This window comes from Ostrinia nubilalis, chromosome 18 (assembly GCF_963855985.1).
Source record: "Ostrinia nubilalis chromosome 18, ilOstNubi1.1, whole genome shotgun sequence".
Taxonomy (NCBI): Eukaryota; Metazoa; Arthropoda; class Insecta; order Lepidoptera; family Crambidae; genus Ostrinia; species Ostrinia nubilalis.
The window spans coordinates 5,227,402-5,251,452 of NC_087105.1; the positions used below are offsets into that span (position 1 = coordinate 5,227,402).

The window sequence follows — 24,051 nt, forward strand, 5'->3', positions numbered from 1 at the left end:
GGTCCATGTTCAGCAGTCAAGTGGACGACCTATGGCTGAAACGATGATGACGATGAATCAAAATTCGATAATTACTTAAATATATTTTGAAAGAATTATCTTTGAGAAAATCCCACAAATTAAATTTCCTTTGTGTAAAAAACTACACTAAAACGTGATTGAAACAATACGTACACTACTCAAACCTATAAGCCCTACCTAACTGAATTTTTACGCTGCACCGTAAAAGTCCGCGTGAACAGACGGTAGTTCGGAACAAAGTGTACCGTGACCGTGGAAAGTGTTCCGTAGCCTCGGAACATTAGGCGGATGATGTTCCAGGCCATTAAGCAGCTACGTTAGTACTTTGTTTCTATGTAATTCTGTTTCTTGACTTATAATATGCTGGCTGTACCTACTGACTATTCACTAAAAATGAGCAGATAAAGCTGCTTCTTTCTTTTATACCGTCGATTAATTGCGCTATCGAGAATTTTTTCTTAATTTAAAGCCACAAGAAGCTAAGTTTTTAAAGCTATACAGAAAATTAACCATGTTGTTTTAAAACCAATGAGTTTATTAGTAACTAACGGCCGCCCGCGACTTCTTATGCGTGGATCCCGTTTTACCCCCTTATGGGTTGAATTTTGCAAAATCCCGTCTTAGTGAATACCTACGTTCTAAAAGGAACCCCATGCAAAATTTGAGACTCCTAGCACTTGTAGTTTCTGATATTTCGTGATGAGTGAGTGAGTGAGTAAGTCAGTTAGTGACCTTTTGCTTTTATATTATAGATAGTTAGTTCCAAAAAGGCTTATTTTACGTGAATATCTAACTGCTAGGTAACATACTTTTAAAAACTATTTTGTATCCAAGTATTAATACGTTTCTATTCTGAACTAAAACAGCTTTACCCTGCTCACAAAACTATGTGTCCAAACTTGTATTTTTATTGATAAAACAATTTATCCTACAAGCCACACAGATTGTGAATTCAAACGTAATAGACAAGAAATAGAAAAATGTTTACGTTGTGAAAGCCTAGCTAAGGGCAAGTTAAATAAAAGGAGACGCGTCGCGACTTAATAGTGATGTGTTTAAGACTAGTATCAATAGATAAAATAAAAATAGATTCTATTAAAGAAGCTAATATTATATCATCTTTGAAAATAGAATCTTATACGTATCTGCTTATTAATGCTTATTCATTTGTTACGTTTTTACCATAGACGTAAATTTTATTTATAAGCTTGCTAGGTTACGGGTTCTTTTATCGGTGTAGTTTGGTATAGACCGTTTCATCTACGAAGACGCGCCCCACCATTCTTCCGCTATGTTTGAATGTACACGCTAAATCATCCACGAGTGCACACGCACACAACAATAATGACGCTCGGATTGCTCGGATCAAACTCCCCGCACCCCGCGCTTCCCTCGATTTGCATGTTAGGTGCATGAAATAACTACTGCAGAAGTTTTTCTTCACAAGTAGGTAAAGAAAACGTAGTATCTATAAAGTAACCTATTATAGGGTAAGCTAAGTTACCCAAGCCAATAATGTTACAAAACTTTATTTTGGCTATGTTGTTGTTGTTGTATCGTGACTAATCACGTCGTCTTCTTTCAAAGCGAAAACACTTATCGATAGTGGAACAACACTACATGGGCGGTGTAAATTTTGAGCCAAGTCTGAAGGCTTTGGAGGAGTTACCTCCCGTACGTGACGGGATCCGAAGGGATCTATCGAATTTCAACATTTTCATACATAACATAACAAAGACAGTAAAAAATATCTTCTGCATTTGTTTTTTGTGACGTAGATTGAATCACAATATCTTTACAAAATGCGTTTACATAAACCTACATGGTTTGATCACTATTATTTTCAATATATTCAAATGACGTCTTATGTTACTTTGTATATAAGAAAATTCATTTAGGCATACCAACAACATTTGTAAGTATGCCTAAATGAATTTTCTTCATAGGGGTCCCTTAAAAATTAGGGATTGATGGTGAAACGGGAATTAGTCAATTAGGTGTTTGGAACTCAATAAAATACCTGCATAAAATAAAACTAAATAACTGATACACATCAGTTGAAGGTCAAAACTCTTATCCTAGTGGCTTCAACGACTTATTCGATATGACTAGATTTTAATTAAAAGTTAAAAATATATTGCACGATACTACAAGAAGCTATCTAATGTGTCCAACTGGTGTAAAAGGTCATGATGAATAAAATAAAAAGAATTGTGATCATAATACTGATATTGACAATGACAACAATATGGGATCATCTTTAATATATCTGTAACAGTTTCAAAATCCGATGAAAAATCCAATGCCGCTTAAAGTGAGAGAAATGTCTAAAGTTCTAATAGAATTGAAAGTTTTATTCGCTCAAAATGCTTATAACAATAATCTATCTATATAAATAAAAATGAATTGATGTTCGTTAGTCTGATTAAAACTCGAGAACGGCTGGGCCGATTGAGCTGATTTTGGTTTTAAAATGTTTGTCGTAGTCCAGGGTCGGTCTGAACGGTGAGAAAATACGCGCGCGATATTGTTTTTCTGTGACAGACAAAATTCCACGCGGGTGAAGCCGCGGGCGGAAAGCTAGTTGGTAATACATTTCAAATATTAAGTACCTTTATAATGTATCGATGGAACCAAAATGATGTCCTCTCAGCTTAGAAAGGAAAAACCCAGGATTGGGGGAGCGCTCCAGGCAATTTTCAGAACATTTCATAGATGGTAGTAAATAATATTTATTTTATTATTAAAATTGAAAATTTTGATATTGATAAAATTGAATATACCTTTCGATTCAAATACCGATTTTTTTTCAATCGATAATAATTATCGAGAATTGTTAATAATATTCAATTAAAAGTTGTTCAATCCCTAGTCATGCATAGACTAAGACGGTAACCATGGAGATAGTTAGTTTGGTAAGTCACGTGTTAAATGTCAAGAGTGGAAAGTAAACATAGGATTCATGTTATTTATTTACGTGCAAAATGTAAGTAAGTAAATCATAAAAGTGGAACGCCGAGCTATTTCCAAAACCCGTCCAATATTATAATACAATTTGGCTGCGACAACTACAATACAGAACATCTCCCAAATCGATGTGCATACAATATTATAATACAATACTAGTAAGTAAGAGGTTATGATAACAATATTGATATCAATAAGTTTATAGAATTGGTCCGCCAGGAATAATTGTTCTTACATAAAGATTTGTGTCATTTAGAACCTAGAAAGTATTTTTTCGGCACTGTTGCTCTAACGGCGAACAGTGTATGGAGAACGAACATTGTCCTATATGTATAGTAAAATTGTATAACTACGCTGTTGGTTTTCTCAATAAAAAAAAAAAAAAAAATTCTTGATTTGGTTTCAATAACGATTTGAAACAAGCCTACCTACCTACGCACTGCAAAATAGTCACTCACTTTTTCATCAACTTTGTCACCTGAATCCAACTCCAGCGCAGCATAGAGTAAGAAGAATAAACACAACATGTAAAGCCTGGTCCGTGAGCACGTAGAATCCCGTCCAATGACCCCAAGCTGTCCATCCTTGTCGCTCGCGCGTAATTTTATTGCTGTCGCGAACAGTCGCGACAGCAATAAAATTACGCGCGAGTGCGACGCGCGCCCGCAGCACAACCCGCAGTGAGTGTGCCACCATTCTCCATTATTTACCTCACTTATAAAGAGTGAAATCAAATTATTGGGCTGGCTGGTGTACCTAGGGCCATGCCAAATGGTGTGCCTAATGAGTCGACCATGTCTCGCCTTGCCAATATGCAGCCAATCCGATTGTGCGAGATATCCTTGCATTACTATCACCCGTCCGGCGACGGTTAGGGCTGTCTAAGGCTGGGTTGTACCATCTTACTTTAACTCTGACAAATCAATTTAAAGTAATGCAGCAGTTTGAAAGTAAATAAGTTTGACAGCAAACTCCATACAAAAAACACCGGTTATCGTTATAGTTACGGTCAAAGTTAGGTGGTGCAACTCAGCTTAAGTGTATGTCTATGGTATGTGGAAATAAAGGGTAAAGCTACCAAGGTGTAAGAAAAAAGGGTTACGTATTGTTCCTGCTGTCGACTGCGAATATGCAGGATTTTAGATTGCAAAAACACTTATTACAAATTGATAATCAACTTTAAAGCTGTATTACCAACGTGGCATGAAAGTCATGCACTTACCAAGAAAATAAACAATATTAAATGGGCACAGCCTTTCGATAAATGTTTGAGTAAGATATTCATTATAATTGACACCAAAATGGTGATTGAAATATAAAATTGAATGAACAATGTACATAGGTACCTACTGCTGTCAGTAGGTAATTTTCTCATAACTTTTGAACACATTAGAAAATGTGTATCATTTGACACATTTTACAATACATTGTGGTGAATCATTTGTCACAGAAACAATGGTATTTCGCAGCCCTATCTCGTATTAGTGTATCTCCTCGAATACATAATGACAGATAGAGACAGATTCCATTTCCGACGCCCGGGCACCATCGTGTGGATTAATCCCTGTCTACGAACGAGTTATGCAGACGTGTAACTTGACACGGGAAGTGACTTTAGGCAAGAGAGTCCGAGGATAGTTGTGTTGTGACATTGTCGATTTTTTTAAACTTATTAACTTCTAGCGAGCTCGTAACAATGCTCATAACAATAAAAAGCAAACATTCACTTTTCTTAGCACTCTGCATTGAAACTTCCAGCGATCAGTTATACCAACTTAACGGACTACCGAGAACTTTTTTGCTAATGCAGGTAAACTTTCCATCAAACTCCGCGGAATCGTCTTCATCAATAGTAAATAGTATTCCAACTCGATCTGCAGTCAGAAACACAACGGTGTAATACAAACAAGTGTAGTAAGTTCGATTCTTTTACTAAGCTCCTGGGTCTTCTGATATTGGCCAATCCAAAATCGGAAGACTATTTGGGCTGCCCATCCATTGGGTAGGACATGAAATTGTGTAGAGTGTGTTTTAAGATGATGAGGAATAAGGAAAAGGGAAGCCCCAAAATACCCTATGATGATAAATGCCGTTTAAATCTAAAAGCTGTTAAAAGATTTTAGGCTATCGCAATAGGCGAGGATCCAATTATCCAAAAGGCGGTTAGAATTTATAAGATTTTAAGCGTTCATATTCCAGAGGCGTAAGAAAATCGTATTATTAAGGTACATTTCTTTCGAGAAATGACTTTCCGTGGAAGGCTTGGAAGACTCTGAAATACATAACTAGGCATAGGTATCGGCAATATGTCAAAATGTTTACTCCTGATTGAGACCTAAAAGAAAGAGTCTACTGCTTTCAGTGATATTACAGAACTTCCTGAAGTTACAAACAAAATAGGTTCTTCTATAACGCTCGGTGCTGTGCCAAGGCATTTATGAAGTAACAACGGAACACTACGAAAGATATCGGTGAAGTTTCTTTACAACAAATAACGAGGGCGAATATTTTGTGAGATAATTTTATTTGAGGTTTTCATATCCTAAGTTGGTTCTAGAAATTGAACTACAATTGATAGGGCATTTATGAAAACAAAAGTAAACTTCAACATTTTTATAGAAAACGTGTGCCTAACGATAGAATCAACCTACTAAAACTTCCTTAGTTTTAGTTTTGATGAAACATGGACAACACATTTGTCTGATAGAAAAACGCCGAGCTGTATCATGCATGCCATACTACGAGATATTATGTAGAGATCAAATTCACCTTATTTAATCTTGTATGACGTAGTCAAGAGCACATCAATCTACCACTAAATGTAAAGACAAATGAACCAAAGTTGCGTCACCCGCGTGCTATGTAAAACCGAAGACAAAACAGAAACAAACTTGAAGAATGCAGCTAATAGCGTAGCAAAGGCGTTAATGGGCTTCATAATTACCCCATACAAGACATGTGGCGTGGATTCCAAATGTACAGGCGATAGCACATTAACCTATACATTCTTGTTGCAAAATACCACTTATTGTAAGTACATAAGGTGCATTGTGTTTCGCGTGATATGCCGTCTGTAATAAACGCCTACGCTGGCGCAAAACATCAACAATGTGCGAATATTCGCTAGTTTGCTTATAGATCTACACTAGTTAACGATTGTAATGGTTTTATTGTGGTTGCTGATGATCGTTTAATGGTAAACAAATTTTCATATTTTTTCATGTTACTAGTTCATAGTTTTCCTATCGTGTCTATTTCAGATAGAAAGTCAATGAACAGAGTCAAATGTAGATAACCTTGTTTTTAAGTATAAAATATTATTAAGTTACGTAAATGCTCACACATCTCGTAAATGTGGTGTTAGAGTTATTTACATTTCTACGAATTGTAGAGACCTAAATATTTTCGTAGAGACCAAAAGATACGTTTTAGCTCCCAGCTTCTAAGCCCTAGTAATTTACGTATACCGCCTTAGTTAAACTTTGGTCACTACAGTACTGTTTATCTAGGCTAAGCATAATTTTCCGAACCACATAATCTCAGAGGAAAATTTCCTGGAATAAACTTTGAACAAGCTTAAATTTCCTCGAAAAACTTAAATCAAAAACACGCTAAGCCTTTAACCTGGTTCACGTGATCACGTCATATACATAAATTGTGTGAAACGCGCGTGACAAGGGTCCCAATTACAGACCACTAAGGATAAAAACGTCACATGTAAGCATTTACCAAAACAATCCAATTTGCAAATGATTTGGCTTCAAATGACAAGCCAGACCATTATTAGAACTTTTTTCTTACCAGATTCAACAGAATTAAGGAGTTACTTTAAAAAACAATTGTTGTAAATAATATTTATATCTTCCCTTGCAATGAACAGCAATCTACTATATAAAAATAAGTCGGGTTTTCCTCCCTGACGCTATAACTCCAGAACGCACGAACCGATTTCCACGGTTTTGCATTCGTTGGAAAGGTCTCGGGCTCCGTGAGGTTTATAGCAAAGAAAATTTGGGAAAAGGGGGTAAAACAGGATCCACGCGTACGAAGTCGCGGGCGGCCGCTAGTCATTTCATAAAAATGCATTTATGCAGAATTTTTGTGCACTAGACGAGTAAATTTTCAAAGTCCTAACCTAATTTCATAAGTCTACAACTAAACTATACGGTAAATTTAGGTCATATTATGTGACTGTACTTTTCTATTAAATAGTACACTTGTAGCTGAAGCGGATCGCATTGCTTTATTTTTGTCATTTATTGACATCATTATAGCGGCTGGCTCATTACAGCAGATCAGTCACTTGTCGAATGACCGTCCAAAGTATGGGACCATCATATCACCATTAAACGGCGTCTATAATGCTGAGTGCTCTACCCTCCCGATGTGCACGCCGCCCGAAAAGATATTGAGGGATCACTTTAGGTCCACGCTAGCTAGGAAGCAAATACATAGCAGCTTTACACTGCTTAATAACTAGCTGTCTTGATCCTAAAATAATATTCGTAATCAATAACTTAATTGTAATCAATTTTACAGAAAACTTTGGGTAAGTAAATGTTAATCAGCTCGAATAAATTTAATTCGTGCCAATACATACCTAAAAGTTACATGGTTGGTACCCCAAGGAATTGGCGTGAGCGTCCAGTGAAGAGTGAATTTAATTAAGACAGTCCGATATTCGTATGGGCTCTGACAACTGTAGCCATTTTGCGTCTTATTTCCTTCGAGATCGCACAGAAGTTATTGGGTATATCTTCCAGTTAGGTCTGGACATTGAATGGCTTTCTTTGGTGAAACTATTACCAATGGTTTTTTCTGAATAATAATCTTTTGAGCTTTATTCTTTGAACATAAAGCACAACTTCTGTGCTTCGACGGCATCTACAAGTATCGTTAAAAAGAAGACTACTTTATCTTTAATACCACACACAGTTTTTCAAGTTATTAAAAAGTTCCGCCAGTCTTCAAGTCCGAACTTGACTGCAATGATGATATTTGTTAATATTACGTAGCTATGTATTTTGTACTTTCTCTATAAACTGCTTTAGCAGTCCTTTACCTTAAAACTTTTATTCCAAGCAAGCCTTGAAAATATCACTCAAAATGCACTGTTCGTGTCAGAAAATCGAGTCCGACCCGACCGCAGTTACAATGATCAAATATATTTATTTACTCTTCTTCCGGCTTCCTGCGCCTTCGAGTATCGATAGCATCTAGTAGTTTCCGATTTCTGAGAATCAGCTTCAGCGATAGAAATCTTATTGGGAAGAATATAGTTTTAATCACCGAATCCATTTTATCTTTTGATATGTGGATAGAAATACAAACAGTTTATGTTCAGGGGAGAAGGATAAAGATATTGCAGTATATTTTTATCATAATAAATACGATTCAACGGCTTTATTGCTAAATATACTTGGATAAATATAGCCCTATATTAGAACCCTACTCAAACTATTTTAGGTTAAGTTAAAGTCATTCGTAAGTTACGTTAAAAATACCTTTTCGGCATAAAACCTAAAAATGAGATATTTCAAAACCTCCCTGTATTTTCCATTCTATCTTTTTCATTCCTAATCTTTTTATCGGGGAGGTAGAACACTAGGGACGTAGTTTTTTCGGGGGGTCGTTTTCGGCCCCTCATTTGCCCGATGAAAGCTGGCATTCCCATTCGTAATGACAGAATTCACGCCCAGGCTTGCCATTAGTGGAACGGCTCAACGTCAGGTTCCTTTATCGTTAAGACTCCAAGGAAAAAATCCATGGTAAAAAGCCAACTTTTAATGTAAGTCACTTTTAAGTAATGTAGGCTGCCACAGTACAGTCTAGCAAGTACAGTAGGTCAGATTAAGAGTCACTTTTTTGTTGTGTAATAAAAATTATAATAATAACTTATTATAATAGACTTTGCACGAATATTGTTAGAATTTTTGTATAATAAAAGGCACCAACAATTATCAGAATTTTTGTCTCAATCTCTCAGATGTCTGATACATCTGGTACATAAAGAATATTTTTACATGTAGGTCTGGATTGTCACATAGGTACCTACATAAATCCATAGACTTTTAAAAGAAGCTGTAAATGGGCATCGCCTTAGAAAACTCTCTCCATTAGATATAAAGATCTTATAAATAGGTATAATACGTTTAAAAAACCTAGTTTATTAACTATATTTCAATTTAAAAATACCCATTTCTTTACACTGTGGTTGTAACTTTACGAGTACACGTCAGCTCTCCGCTCCAGGAGTTAGTAGTTTTGAGGAGAGATTATGACGGATTAATTAAATTTAGCTTGCTACCTAATCAAGGAGATTTAAGCTGAAAGGATAATAAAATAACTACGCTTTAAAATTGTTCGTAGGTAATGGTTTGACAGAAGTTTTAGCAGTTCTGCTGTATAGGTACATGCTGGCGACGGCAAATCAAGCTAATCTCTGTGGCATTCTAACGCCCGTATTCACAAACGATGCTTGCTTAAGTGAAGTAGCAAATCGAATAGCATTGAATAGAGCTCTGTAATTGTTTCGTGTGTGACCCTGTGCGTCCACGCGCACTGTGAGACCTCATAGTAATGTTTGTGAATACGACGGTATTCTAATGTGCTGTGTAATAAAATTCACCAAAATAACTCCTAATTTTGTCGCCCAAAATTGCACAATTCATTTAAAACTCACGTTTAACCCTTTCACTGCCGCACGCGAGCCGGATCCTGTTATCCAGACATGACACATTGCTGGCGCGACTCCAGCCGGGCCGGTCAAACTGGACATGACGGTTCCATGTTCAAACGACGAGTGCAACGGTACGGAAAACAGAAATTTTAGAATCGCTAAACGAGTGAAACGAGCATGGTTTTGCGTGAAATAAAATCGATAGGACACTGCAGATAGTACGTACAATATGTATCAATTTTCAGTTTTTAATTGAGCGTAGAGTTGATGTTTTTGACTTTGCTTCTGCAGGTTTTGTTTCACACTAATGGATAAGCAATATCTACGAGTCTAACTACAGTTATACAAAGCTTCGCATATTTACTTAGGCTGAGTTTCACCACCTAACTTTAACGGTAACTATAACGCTATCCGATGCTTGTATGGAGTTTGACAGATTTTTGACGTTTGTCAAACTTAAAGTAAGATGGTACAACCCAGTCATGAATGGATGTGTCACAACAACACAGAAATCTTTACGTTTCTATACGAAAATATCCTGCTCGCTCTTATACGATGCAAAACTGCAAGTTAACTCGCCCCGGTTTAATCCAACGTCGAGTAACCCTACACGTCGCATGTAGATGGTGTCACGTGGACAACGTCGGGTCTCGGCGACCGGCGTCAAGTCGGTATGACTCCAATTTGCTATAAAGTGCCCGTAGCAGTCAGCTTTATGCCCGCTCCGTGCCGCAAATGCAGTCTGCTAGCATCCATGATGCGATGAACTGTTTTCAACGTGGGTTTATTGTGAAAGCATGCTTTTACCTTTAATTAATTGTAGGTATTTTCCCATTTATTATATTGTGTATTTCTTTAAACCCACGAATTTTCAAGTAACATTTATAACCTTAAGGTTAGTTAAAAAAAAAAATTCTTGACATGCTGATGCTACATATGTATAAAGGTATGCAACTAAGTAGGTAAATTGAATTATATCTGATTTTAATAATACAAAGCAATTTAATTACTCGCATGTTAAATCTAATTTCATGTATCACATTCAGCTGAATGACCAGTCCCAAACGATTTAAGCCTATATACGTAGAATGCGCACCGAATGCTTTTAGAAAATTTGACATGAGCGCCGAAACAACTTAATCTCAATTAAAGTTGAGCAAACACATCCCACCCAGACGGCTCAAGGTAGTGTTGTAAGAAACTAGAGTCTTGGATTCTTATTTAATAGGACTTGAGCTATTTTTGAGGACTTGAGTCTTATAAATCAGTTTCAAGACAAGCTCTGGCGGTCTTGATGTACGCTGAGCAGCCTTTTTGTCAGGGCACAAGCAGTTAATTGTCCACTTGTTTATTTCTCTCTGTTTGTATCTATGTCTTGGCTGCTTGTATACCTTTCTTGCAAATAAAAAGTTTTCTATATATAAAAGTTAGAGGGATTACTAATGTTTGGCCAAAAAACGTTTTCCAAATTATCACATCGCAAACAACGTTTCGCAAATTTTCATTTGGCAAATTCTTATTTGGCAAAGCAACTTATTGCAAACTTTTAATTCGCAAATGTTGTTTTTGGCATATTATTGTTTAGCAAATTATTGTTTGGCAAAGTATGGTTTGCCAAATGTTTCATTAGGCAAAAATTATTCACGATAAACTATTTACAAAATAATTTGATTGGTGCATAGAATGGATACAAATTAGCTTGTGGTTATTATTTTGTTTAGTGGGTAGTTAATATAAATTTTTTTCTATATTAATTTCCTTATTTCATTCTTTTTATGGAAATTTCCAAACGATTCATTAACAATAGGGGAGATTCTAGCGCTCGGCGGCCGCTGCCGCGGCACGCTTCGCTCGCCTTCGCGCATTAAGGGTCACTGTTCTAACCTAACCTAACCTACTTTTTTCTGTAATACCTACTTTTTGCAACCATACTATTTCCTGCAATGTTTTACATAAAATTCTTGTGAAAACCATGATCATGTGCCTTATACTTTTGATTTGTGGGTAACGGTGGGTAAGTATGTGAAGTGTCAATTTGACCAAACAAATTATTTGGGATATAATATTTGGCAACATAAAACATTTGCTATATAAACATTTGCCAAGTAAAATTTGGCCAAATGATAATTTGACCAAATGAATTAGTTGCGAAAAGTACAGTTGCTAAAAGTTCATTTGGGAAATGAAACTTTGGCGATAAGTTGTTTGCGAAGTGAAATTTGGCGAAAAGTAATTTGGCCAAACGGAAGGATACCAAGTTAGAGCTCTAGTCCTTGAGTCTTTTGTAAAAAACCCGAAACTTACCAAAAAGATTCGAAGACTGAGTCTTTTTAAATCCATAGCTGTAGTTTGAAATAAATAAAATAGCAATGAATTATTGATTTATTACTCAGAAAACTCGAAAGGACTAACGAGTCCTAGTCTTTCAGACGGTGCTTTTTGCATTAGCTTTTACCTACTATAATACAGTCGTGCATGCAGGTAGTGTGGTTGGGTTCTTGTGCCGGCGTCACTAAGCGGAAATTTTAAGCTAAGTTTTTTTTCTGCAAGACAAGGCAGATGTTTGACCGCAATCGCACCTGGTGTTATGTGAGATGTTTTGTTTTTAAGAGTAATTTTTTTTAAAAATATCTTGTTCTAATCTTGAAAATAGACTTAAGTCTCAAAATGAAGACTAAAAGACTGGAGTTTCTTACAACACTAGCCCAAGGTCTGTACTGCGGTACCGGGTGGGCGACCCGCCTACGCGAGGGTTAAGCCTGAAGGATAGTTGTCATGTCTATTTCACTTGTGTAACTTGGGAATGTAAATGAAATATGTCATCTACTATTTTTCTACCCCTTTCTCGTATTCTTTTGTACCCGTTTTGGGCATAACATTGTTTCGTTCGCTTCGGGCTCACCCTTTCATACCATATTATATGGTCCATATACGATTTATTTTCTAACGTAGCTGTGGATAGTTTGAAAATTATTGTCCCTTTTAGGTAATTGTTTGCATTAAATGTAAATTTCTTAAGTCTGATCTTTATTTTTTCATTTGTTGAATAGCAGTAAAGATTTTAGAAATACTAATATTCATATATTGGTATAGTAAATTGGCTTGACTATAATAATATGGCATTATTACTTAAACACTTGGAGCAACGTTGAGTGTTATTTCAAAACACTACACTCAAAAAAGACAAATACAATACATCATTACACAAACACGTTCCTGTTAAAAACCACCTTAAAAAAGTCGATTGTCAAAGAACTACCAAGGCATTAAGTTTCTCTTTAGCATTACTTGGTGCATGCTAGTCTATTTTCAGTGGTACAGTACAGTACAGTTAACTGCCCAGCAATCTTCTAGATGGTGTAGCGTAGGATATCCATGTATCTTTTTATTTTCGTCTTCTGTGAGCGTTTTGTACGTGAAGTCTTAAGCGGTACATTCCGCTCGTTGCATGTATTTTGGCTATTCGGACCGAAATATGTAGGAAATTGCTGTAGTGTAAGATACATAGTGTATTTTAGTTTATGTAAATATAATATTATTATTATCGCTTTATCAGATTAAACGTAATGCATATTAACGATTTTGGATATAATCTACGAGTACGTTTAAATTTTTTAATGTTTTGCAATCTTGCTGTTAAAACAAGTTACCTATGACAAGTTACGTATGTCACTTACCTACTTGAAATGTCAATAACTACGAGTCCCTAGGTACTTACATTTTGGCAATAACAATTTGTTTTTAAAACTTGGCTTGGGTTACATTAAGAATTAACCATACCTCATCGCCATTATTTCGTATTCAGTAAAATACTTTAAATATACCTAGGTAGGTCGTAAAATAATCTACTTAGAAATAGACTCAAATGGAAACGCGTAACTCCTTCTCTTTATAGGCAATTGCATACAGTTAGCCTGGATAACCGTAAGACTAAAGCGGTGTTTAGTACGACCAGTCCCGAGAGGCTAGCATTTCGCTAGAATGTATGCTCGGAATCTTACTCTGCTGTTAAAGCTAATTTTGTACCTAATGTGAGGTACAAAAAGTAGTTCACTTCCGTTTCTATAATTGCTTTTAGGTATTTTATAATATTTTTTTAATATTTTTCGATTTTACTCCAGTTTGATCTCGTATTAATATGACTGATTTCGCACATTTGTTACGAAGTCACAATTAATACTTTCAGATTTTTAAGTTGCCACAGTGTTGCTATTATGTGTCACGCGCAATAAATACCAAAACGGAATCCAAAAATAAATTGTGTTATTAATAGTTTCAAGAAGATCTCTAACGTGTTTTAAAATCTCCACTTTTTCTTGGACATCAATTAACGAAATTCTATTAAAATGTTCACAAAAAAGGTTCTGGCTTTTACACGGAACCTTAAAAATGCCCAAATAAATTGGCAAGCCGATTAGCGGGCCAATAAATTTATCAAGAAGATATTATAATGAGACGTCTTTTCCAGAGGAAACATAATAGCGTTTTGAGTTTTTAATTAAATTGAAATATTTCTTCTTGGTATACTTACCGACATTTATCTAAGGACAAAATTTCGCGTAACAAAGGGCCCTCAGTCAGATTAAATTTCCGGTGGGTCCACTTCTGTCCTAACTAGGGTTGCCAGGCGTCCGGATCGTTCCGGATTTCTTGTGATCCCGGGTTCCGGAATTCATTATATTTGACACTTCTTGGAGACACAATCAGAGAATCATCATTTCGGTGCAGTGATACTAGGAAACGATGGTAATTTGTTATGCGCAAAGTTATACAATGTAAGCAGTTAAGTTGCAGTTCGTGTTAATTTTTTTATCGGAGGCCATCACACACTTTGGGTCGCTGCGCCATGTCAGTTAGCTCATTTTATTTTACCAACTATACACGTAAGTATACAGGGTGGAATTTTGTAATGCCACCTGGAGGAAAAGCACTCTTAATAATGTAGATAGAAAATTGTACTCAAAGAAAACATTCCTTTATTTTTGAAAAGAAATAGAACCGCATTCAAAGATTTCCGAAATTTTTTCGAAAATTCTCTACCATGCCATACAATTTTCTCTGTAAATAGTTAAAATAATGTAAGATTTCATGGTTTTCCTTTCACTTGATTAATCGAGTTTGTTAGAGAGATTTCATCCTTATACCTCACCCTAACGATCGATGCAATAAAAATACAGGGTGTAATTTTTAACAGATTTTAGTTGGTTCGATTCTTGGATATGGAAAGCAAATTTTTGAAAATCTTTGAATGCAGTTCTATTTCTTTTCAAAAATAAAGGAATGTTTCCTTTGAGTAAAATTTTCTATCTACAGTATTAAGAGTACTTTCCCTCCAGGTGGCATTACAAAATTCCACCCTGTATACTTTTTATTGAATGTTATTTATAAGGCTTTGTGTCCTTAAGTGTCCCACGTTAGGGCTTGAATTTTGGTTACCCCAGTTCTAGTACGCCCTTTATTACCCCGTTGCCAAAGAGCCCTCGTTGTAGCACTAGAAAATTAAAATCCCTCTCATTCATTTCCTCTTCGGTCTGCTTTGGTCATTTCGCCGACCTTCGAGCGCCATGTTTGGACATAAGTGACCGATAGCGTGGAATGTTACGTGCTGTTGGGGCCGACTGTACAATGTACACAGGAATCTATGTCGATCAACTTAACTAGTGAAGAGAGAGACCAATTGAAGAGATTGCAATACAGTTATGTATTGTGCAACTAGACAAAAGATTTTATAAGTATTTTTGTATTTATTTGATAGTGTAAATACTCGTAAGTAGTCCGTTGATACGATGTATATTTTTCCTGAAAATCTTGTAATTCTTTTACGAACTATTCGAGCCTTACAGAGTTTTAAGTAGATATAAACGAAAGTCAGCCAATCAAGTTAAGCACAGGGGCATCCTAAATAATTCGAGTACCTAATATTGTATTTGTTGTCATTAATCAATACCAATTTTTCGTGACGTAAAACACTGAAACACGTAGATTTCATAACTTGTAAGTTAATATAAGAATTTATTTCATTATGCATTTCCTACTCAAAATAGATAAGCAGGGTGGCAAGATCCCAAGAGATCTGCATAGAATCATCATCAGTAATCCAAAGGAATTGGATTACTTCGCCCCACCTGACGTATCCATGCAGTTCCCGCTCCTTTTATTGCCGGAGTTGAGCCATACCCGGTATGGGGCGTTACACACGACTAGGGCTACCAGGCGTCCGGATAAAGCCGGACATAGGTGTTAGGCTTTTTGATAGCGTGTCCGGCCAAAATAACTGGTGTCCGGATTGTCCGGCTTTTTATTTGGCTGCCGCGCCAGTAGGCGAAAGTCGACACAGTCACACAGTCCACAGTAGGTAAATATGAAGCGCACGCATCACGTTAGGCATCCGATGATGATAGTACTCACTCGTTGCACCCCCCCCGGCACATGTCCGGCTTTTAGGGTAAAATGTCCGGCCAAATGAAGCACAGAGTCTGGCTTTTGTGTTTTTGGACATGGCAACCCTACACACGACAATGTCGTTGGGGACCTTCTAACGCCGTGCGAACTGCCACTAAACACTTTATTAGGTCGCAATGAAGCACCCTGTATATTCCGGTACGTTAAAACGGCTTCATATTTTATGCTTAATCGTGGGTATGAAAGTAAGAATTGTTTAATTAAGTTTTTTTGTATCAGTCAAATGCAGGTTAAGTAGCTACAATTTATTGCAAGTTTGTATTCCGTTGGGATCGCGGCGGCAAAATTTCAAAGTAAAAGCGAGAATATTGGGGGAAACGTGATTAAGAGCACTGTTATATTAGGGCGTTAGTAGCGCGACTGCAGCGCGGCAGCGGCGTTTTTATAATGTGAAGGCATGCATTTGCTGTCACATAGTATGAAATTTTCGGCAGCGCGTCTGTCGGGTTAATAGTAGTTTCGCACGAATGTGCGAAACGTCCCCTTTCGCGCGTTTGTCGCGCTGCTAAATCGCCTAAATGTGAAAGCGCTCTTCATTTTATATCGCGCTAAATTATTTATATTACCCAACGAATATTGACGACAGCTCGTCAACACATAAAACCATACATTTGTGTTCCAAAATCGTACCTTTCATAAAACCCACATAAGGTACAACGGCATATCAAGCTAAACACCATGGCACCTTGTGTGCAGTGTTAATGGGAGCTATTTTGGGACAAAAATGAATGGTTTAATGTGCTGTCGACTGTACATTACACGGGATGTAGATCACTGGGTCAATCATTGTTGGCACGTTTGAAGAATTATCGTAGTCCTGCCCCAAAAGAATTAGTGGAACCATGAGAGGAAGATGAAGTTGATACCACTATGTAAGAAAAGGTAGAATCTTTCAACTTTATTGCCCCGATCACAACTAACTTTGCAAGTTCAGATCGACCCCGTACAACGACTTCACGTAGAGTTCCAATTCCATCGAAATTCACCTTAGTTTTATTGCTCTTGTTCGAAGCGACTTAACGTCTCACAAACCATTGGGTTTTATGCCATATTGCATTGTAATTTGCAGTCCGCCTGACACTTAATATCGGATGCCAAATAATTTTAAGTAATTTAAGAATGAAAATGATATTACTGGGATGCAACGGTCCACCACATTAAATAGTTTTAATGCATTGGTAGGTATATTTTAGCTGTAACATCAGCTGTTCTGTTGTAAGTGGAGACTAATGTTACCACTCCAGAATTATTTAACCCCGTCATTAGTTTTACGGCATCTGTCTATCTAAATATATAAAAGGAGAAACTGACTGACTGACTGACAGATCAACGCACAGCCTAAACGGCTAAACGTAGACACTTGAAATTTGGAAGGGACGTAGCTTAGGTACCGTATAGGTGCACTAAGAAAGGAATTCCCGAAATTCCCATGGGAACGGGAGTTAGCGGGAAAAAACTTTTGTATGAAAAAATCTAAACCGCTTAAGATAGATGAAGGGGGTAAAACGGGATCCACGCGTACGAAGTCGCGGGCGGCCGCTAGTCTAATACATTTATGTCTGGTCCACTGAAATTTCGCTATGGGTATTCTAACATATTCCACCTTCGTAACTCTAAAATTCATTTGTTTCGCGTAAGAATAATGTTTTTTTTTTTAAGAAAACAAATCTATAGAGCTTTCTTTTTAGGTAACACGGTTATTCTGTCATGTTGAAAGTAGACGACAGGTTTGCCAGACAGCTGAAGATCCTCTTTGACCCTCAAAAGTACTACACCCGAAACCGTACAATACGTAAACATTTTTTCCGTGTCATTTACAATTTTCGCAACGAAAAAGATTTCCGTGATGTTGAATTTTCTTAATGACTGACGGGCGTCTGTGGGGCTACTGTCAGCGAAATTACGACGTCTGAATCAAGGAGTGATTGTTCGTTTAGGGCTCCCTTTTTTCGAATTGGAACGGGGCGTGGATAGTCAGCTGTTTTTGTGGTTATCATTATTAGGAGCTACGATTAAGCTAAGAGGTTTTTGTTGCAGCTGATTACAAAAGACTAATATACTTTTTGATGCAAAATAGCTCTTATAGATCGTTTCATCCACAAAGACGCGCCCCACCATTCTTCCGCTAATGTTTGAGTGTTATCGGTAAACGCTCGGATTGCTCGGATTAAACTCCCCGCACCCCGCGCTATTGGTGGGGTAGGTACGTCTTCGTGGATTAAACGATCTATACTATAATTCAATGTTGCAACCATGTCGTTTGTGGTTTGGGAACTTTAAAAGCGTTTTTAGGGGCTGTAACTAGGATGTACAAGATTCTAGATTCTACAATTTTCTAGACTCTAGAATCACAAAATTGTGCTCGAATTATCTTACATTCTGTGTTATTATTTAGAGAACTTTCAGCTGAGACTGTCACCTTGGCAACTCTAGGTCTTTCAAAGATTGTTGGAAATAGATCGATAAGAGTCATTAACAGAGTATTGCCCAATGCAGTTCTATTCAAATGCGATGTGATTTGGAAGCGGTCCATGGCGGAACGACAGCTAGCGCCATTACGTGCCTACCAGTATTGTTTGGCATCTTTACTCTGTTGAACTGTCCGGAAAGTATCCGACCTATTACATTACTGAAGTTACAATAAGTTTCCAAATGGTGGACATACCCAGTAATATTTAAAAATTATAAATAAAAAAAAATACTTTCGTATCAATTATTTTCCACCTTGCCTAGAATTGCATTACCGAATCACTATCACTACATACCTACTCGTACTTATAGTATAAAACAAAGTCACTTTCCGCTGTCTGTCTCTATGTATGATTAGATCTTTAAAACTACGCAATGGATTTTGATGCGGTTTTTTAATAGAAGGTTTATATGTGCGAAGCCGGGGCGGGTGTCACTAGTAGTGGATAAACATAAAAATAGATAACTTTACCTTATACCCTACAAGGAACGTTTATGTTGTGCGAGTAAGTATAAGTAGGTACGAGTAATGCGTACTTACTTACTCATAAAACTGATCCTTGCCCTCAGCAGAGTTTGAACCCACGCACGAGATTTATTACGTTGTGATCCAGTATGCCAATCACACACAAGTCTAGGTGGCTCTCGTAAGGCTTATTGAAATTCAGCCTTATAACTTGCACTGGCGGCACCTTTCGCTACATTTTTAATCTATTCTTCTAAACATTCATCGAAGTCGGATACTTTTCGGGCAGTCCCCCGTTCGAAAAATCCCAATCCGATCAAAGCACGAGGGGTCTACCTACCCTGGTCGCGTTACCTGCGAGCGGTGTGATGAGCCAACTCCTGCTATACCCCAATGGAGGCAGTTAAGCGCTAAACGGCCCTAGGAAAAATGATGGCATAAAACAAACCGGCTGTTCGAAGAGCAGTTAAGACACGATAATAGGAGCCGTTTGATTGCGAGCAATAAGATCTACTGGTGAAAATTTCAGGCTAACACATTAGCGTTAAACACAACGTAATGTTCGTACATATCGATTTTAGGATGTCTACTGTTTTGCACCTAACTTAGGACTACTGTCCAAAACGTAGTTTTATAGCGTATGTTCTTACTTCATCAACAATATTCATCTTTCTTTAAAAAGTTTTACTCGTATAGTTTTGTATGTAAGCTTCAATCATGATTCACGAGTAAAATGACGAATAAGTACGCGTCTATGAAACCACGCCTCCGTTCAGAGGACGTATCGTCACAATCGCGTTTTCAAATCGAGGCTGAAAGTTACCGATATATATGATGATGAGTTTTCAATTAATTTTGCCAAGACCATAAGTACCCATAAGTTTGTAAACTTTACATATTACCGCCACATTCATTCAAAAATTCAATATTCAAAATGTTGTAAGAATTTTACAAATCTTCAACGAATTTCCCCCCGTCATGACCAGCTCGTGTAAAGGTTTCCATCAAAATCCGAGACAAAACAGAATCCTCTTGTCGCGTGACACGTCTCAGACTCTCAGTCCTAAGGATAGAAACTTGCCAATTAACAGCTACATAATGAGCCAGTTTCACGAAAGATTGAATCCTGCTAATGAGTTTGTAGCTTCCCGTAATAACATTGAGTTATACGCTATTAATGTTAAGTCCGGATTTATGTACTGTTTCGTACTGAAATAATTCGAAATAGGCGGGAATTTATGCCGCGTCGGTCGCGTTTGGGGATCGGTGGTACGGAGAGACACATTTTCTGTAAAGTTCAACTATATCATCAGTTTGAACATCAGTCACAAGTTTATCTATAGTAACAATTAGTAAAATATCTTCTTAGTTTAGAGGCAGAATGAAGGTCTGATGGATTAGAAAAATACAATTACAATTAAATGAAATTGTGCACAATTTTACATTTTTCTAATCCATCAGACACATTAAGTATTGTTTTACTCGTATTAATTATATACTTAAGTGCATCGACTTCAACCTACAATAACTAATAATGACCTATCTAATAATTAAATACAATAATAATGACAGTTTAACTTTCCCCGGGACAAACTTGACCTTCACTGGTTGGGTTTTTATTGGCGGTCAGGCTGCAGATCCTGGCTACCAGCGGTGGGAACGAGAGGTGGGAATAGTCCCGTAACCTTCAATACTAACAATAAATTAAAGACCTAGTATATGTGCCTCTGTAAATAACTATTTTTCAAACTGACAAAAAGTTATTATGTACAGAACTATCACAAAAAGTCGACTCGCACTTAACCAGTTACACCGAGCTTACCGAATTAACTGCAGCCATCACAACATGGGCGTCGCCGCTCCGCCAATCTGGTCACCAGCTCATTCTGAAACAAATGGCAACGTAAATAAGATAATTAATTACGCGGCTAAATACAGGGTGTCCCAAAAAGTACTGTCAAGCCGAAGCCCAGAGGTAGAGCATCACTAGGGCTACCCGAATCACCGCGACTTTGATTGTTTTCAAGTTATGATTTTTTACAATATTAGCGTCTTTAGTTTACATTCGTGTTATGGATGTAAACACTCCTGAATCAGCTAGGCCTAGTATTCATCTAATAATAATAATTCAATCAGGCATGTAACTTTACTATTTGCGCCACAGTGACCAAAAAAGTGCCTAAGCACGAAAATTTAAAACAATCATATCTCGAAAACTATCAAAAATCGCGGATATTTGGATAGCAGTGATGCTCTACCTCTGGACTTCGGCTTGACACTACTTTTTGGGACACCCTGTATACAACAGATTTAGCTCAGCCAATAACCCTTATTCTTATTGAAACAACGTCGATTTGTTTTGAAGTTACGAGTTCAATCAAGGATGCCGTCGATCTCTGCTCGGTAACCATGGATCACTAGGGGGCAATTTATAGGGCTGCTATATCTAATCCCGTAATCTATCAGTCCAGCTTTCAATTCTAATCAGTTTCTGGCATTTGATCAATAGTTAACTGTAGATATGTCACATCATAGTACCTTTCGTCATATACGATACGAAGTTCAATGTAGAATGCGAGTTCAACTGGGGTCTTTTTACGAAACTTGAAAACGTAATGATTTTGATTACGACTTTTGTAATGTTTTCTCAATCAAGTCAGTCTTTAAGACACTATATTAAGTACCTATTACCTACAGATCAATTTGTGAAAAGTAAGGCCATGTCGGATAAACCTACAGTTTCAGCCTATGCTTTGTTATAGAAATGTCGAAATGTGAAATATTTGATACGTCCCATGGTTTTTTCCATTCCATTATCTTTACATATTGTGTTTTGAATAAGACATCTAACAGGTTTCATGTGTTTTTCCATTCCATTGTATTTGAGTATTGTGTTTTGAATAAGGCAAGTTTTCCAACCACAGAGCTTTACGCGTCACGATAACATCTAATCAATAAAAGACGATTTGTCATCTAAAATCGATAAATGTCTTGATAAAATTATATCATAGCGAGCATCTTAGCCCTACAGGCCTTGTTTCCCAAACTGATATAGTCAAAGCATCGAAGGCGAGCATTAAAGTCGATCGTAAAGTAAATTAGTCGAAGCGATATCGTAAAAGCGGTGTAGCGCGTCCTTGTTGACATCTTGCGCGCTGACTCACTGCACTCGCCTTGCGTGTAGGGTTTGCGATAAATAATAATAATAATAAGTCTTTCATTTTCTCTACAATCTAAATGATACATAAGTATTACAATAAAAGTACATCGTGCATAAAAATAGATTGTGGGAGACTGGTGTCTGAGTTAGGATAGGTGTTTGTTCAAGTAAGTAAGAAAGTTGTGTGAACGTCGTGAACGTTAATCTAAGAGATTTTCATGTTACGTTGACGTTAAAAGAGTTGTTTGGTAAAGAACATGCTGAAAAGAAAGATAAAAGAACTAGGAATTGGCGTTGAGAAATGTCAAAGTTGCTATTTAATAGATAGATAGATAGATAGGTAAAATATCAACTAATTACTTATGTTTAATAAATCAAATTAATATAACAACTATTATCTCCGTAATTCACCGATCTCTAAAATACGGAATCCCGATTTACTTAAGTACCATCGACAACCCTATTCTGAGTACATGTAAGAAATTGCATACGGCGACAACCGAAACCGTGCTTAAATACGAAACCACAAGTCACAATTTCGGTTATCGGACGCCGTCATAAGAAGCGTCTAGCGACAAATAGAACGGTCGCGCTCAGTCAGTGGGGCACACGTCCAAGTCCATTAATAAAATTGAATCAGACGGACATTCCGAAGTACAAACAACAGCATATTCATATTTGTTGAAAAATCAACCTTAATTACTAAGACTTAAGATGCCGGTGTAGAGCATCATGTGCCTACAATACGCGCACGTGCGGAGATAAATAAAACTCTGAATGTCGGGGAATTTAAAAATCTGCCTGAAAACAATGTACAGTCAAAAGCACATTTAGCGAAATTCTGCGGCACTTACTTAGTTGGAATAAAAGCTATTTTGAAGCAAACATGTCGTGTACTAATCGAAGCCTTATCTGCCGACAGTATCTATGTATATCTAAAGCTATTCCAAAACCTAACCCCAACAAAAAATAGATCAACCTGAACCATATTTCAGTTTAAGCTCGCTCTACAAGTATATCTACGAAACGCAAATTAATTTCCACCCGTTTACAAAACGACCGTTTTTTAATTACATCTTAAGCGCGGGCTTATAAACAAACACGTTTTTAAACCTTGGTTTAGAGCGCTCGAGAGGAGTTAAAGTATCATTTATAACGCCGTGCCAAGCTGGACGGGAGATTGATGCGTTGTCACTGAGGATTGGTCGCAGAAATGTTATTTAAAACATTCAGGTGTTTACATTATAAATTATTTTATTGCAAAAGCACTGTCCTCGACGTCCAATGTCTGGTAATGAAGACATCCATCATTTTCTTGTACAGACGACGGCTGATCCAGACACCGTGGCATCTTAAGTATTTACATTAAGTGCTACTTTGCCACAATTTGCGGTTTGATGTGCTGTACCATTTGCGTTTCAACATCTACTCGGATATTTTGATGCATTATCAACCTTGCCTTGAAAATTATTGCAGAGAATATCGTTAACTGAGTGCTCACTTTGTCTACAGACAGAGTCTACAGAGATTTCAATATGACCTACCTGAACTCCTTCTTCTTCTACCATGTGCTACAAGGGGTCAGAATAAGTGAACGTCCATTGGTATCTGACTGCTCAATTTACGTGCCCTCCAATTAACATTCTTTTTCATATAATCAGGCTGATTCCATTCCCAATGTCCTTATCAAACTGGGAACAGATGCACCAAGTCATTTTGCACTATATATCACACTTTTACCATGAGAGCCGCACGACACTGGTACCTCTTTTACTCATGTCATCATTTAAGAACGAGTGAGTGGGTGAAATGAAATAGTTTTACGGT

At 37.1% G+C, this 24,051-nt stretch overlaps 1 long non-coding RNA gene across 1 annotated transcript in view; it reads right to left on the reverse strand.

The window, feature by feature from the left end:
* LOC135080385 (uncharacterized) overlaps positions 1-24,051 on the reverse strand; it is a 206,549-nt gene that overhangs the window by 91,200 nt on the left and 91,298 nt on the right. The window contains exon 2 of the long non-coding RNA XR_010258996.1: positions 20,887-20,950. This is a non-coding gene — a long non-coding RNA (uncharacterized LOC135080385). The remainder of the gene's footprint in view (positions 1-20,886; positions 20,951-24,051) is intronic.